Below are 1827 nucleotides of genomic sequence, written 5' to 3'. Positions count from 1 at the left end.
GAGAGAGAGAGAGAGAGAGAGAGAGAGAGAGAGAGAGAGAGAGAGAGGGGGAAAGGAGAGTTTTAGTTACTTTTCTATTTTTGTGATAAAACGTCACAGCCTAAGCAACATGTGAAACAAATTATTTGTTCTGGTCTCAGAGCGTTAGAGTCCATGACAGTCATGGTGGGGAGCATGGTAGCAGGTGTGGAGCTCTGACTAGAAGCTGAGAAACTACATTTTGAGAAATAGCTACATGTCAGAGAAAGACAGAATGATTTCAGTCCTTTTTTTTGTTAGATTTAGTCTTTTATTTTTATTTATTTGTTTGTTTATTTGTTTATTTATTTATTTTAAACTCCAGAATAAATTCCCCTCCAGGTCCATCCTCTGACTGTTCTACATCCCATATCTCCTTCTGACACTCCTGTCTCCATGAGGATGTCCCCACTGCCGCCCCCACCCCACCAGACCTCTAAATGTCCTGGGTCCTCCAGGCTCTTGAGGGTTAGGTCCATCTTCTCTGACTAAGCCTAGACCTGGCAGTTCTTTGCTGTTTATGAGTTGAGGGCTTCATATCAGCTGGTATATGCTCTCTTTTTGGGGGTCCAGTGTTTGAGAGATTTCGGGGATTCAGGTTAATTGAGACTGCTTGTCCTCCTACAGGGTCTCCCTCCTCCTCAGCTTCTTCCAGCTTTCCCCTAATTCAACCACAGAGGTTAGCAGCTTCTGTCCATTGGTTGGGAGCAAATCTTTTGAAACCTCAAAACCTTTTCCCAGAGGCACACCTTGTTAAATAAGGCCATACCTTCTAATCCTTTCCAAACAGTTCTACCAACAAATGAACCTAAGGGGACTATTTTCATTCAAACTATCAGGATCCACTCCATGACTCCCACAGCTTGTGGCCATATCAGTACAAAATGCATTTAGTCCATCTCATAAATCCCCCATAGTCTTTCATAATCTCAACACAGATTAAAGGTGCAAGATCTCTTCTGAGACTCAAAGCTCTTACTCAAATTTACCTCTCTATACAGTCAGAAAAGCAAATTACATACTTCTAGCATACAACAGATAATATTTCATTCTGAAAAGGAAGAACAAAGACATAGTGAGGAAATACCAGGCCAAAGCAAGACCAAAACCCAGCAGGGAAAACTCTGTAGCTCCTTGTCTGGTACCAAGGGGCTTAGATGACTCTACCCTTCCAGTTCTACACTACACTTCTCTCTCTTGGGGGTGTGACGCTTTCTGTGGCAGGTGTCTGAAGAACCTGGCATCTAGAACATAGTGGGTTCCCCAATCAACTCAGTTTATACCTTTACAACTTCACTCAATAGCCTTTTAGAGCCTCCTTTCAGGGACTCGCCTGTCACATACCAGACCTCAGTAGTGCTCCTTTACTGCTAAAGAGGAGTGCACAACCATTTATACATGTGTCATTCATGAGCCTAAAGCCAGAACCACATGGAAAATGCTGAAACAACAACAACAACAACAACAACAACAACAACAACAACAACCAGCCGTTTTGGTTTGGAGATTGGACCTCTTGAATCACATTTGAATATGCATCCATTTGTTATCCCTTTTTAGGTGCAGAAAATTCTTTAGTCCTTTCCTTTGTACACATTGGAAGCTTAGCTGGGTGAGGTCTTGAATTGAAGGCTCCTTGCTCTTTATTCCATTTGGAAATGACATTTCTTTAATCTTCTCATCTCTTACAGCATAAGCCTTGGCTCCAACATCAATTTTTTAGGTGCTTCCCTCTCTCTTTTTGCTTTAACTTGCTCCCTCTCCCTCTCCCTCTCCCTCTCCCTCTCCCTCTCCCTCTCCCTCCCCCTC

At 42.9% G+C, this 1827-nt stretch overlaps 1 protein-coding gene across 1 annotated transcript in view; it reads left to right on the top strand.

The window, feature by feature from the left end:
* The window catches only part of Tinag (tubulointerstitial nephritis antigen), a 76196-nt gene that overhangs the window by 64356 nt on the left and 10013 nt on the right, over positions 1–1827 (top strand). The window lies entirely within an intron of this gene.

Source organism: Grammomys surdaster, unplaced genomic scaffold (assembly GCF_004785775.1).
Source record: "Grammomys surdaster isolate TR1022 unplaced genomic scaffold, NIH_TR_1.0 231, whole genome shotgun sequence".
In the NCBI taxonomy this organism is placed as follows: Eukaryota; Metazoa; Chordata; class Mammalia; order Rodentia; family Muridae; genus Grammomys; species Grammomys surdaster.
The sequence above is the reverse complement of the archived record's forward strand: the minus strand, read 5'-3'. Positions and strand labels throughout refer to the sequence as shown.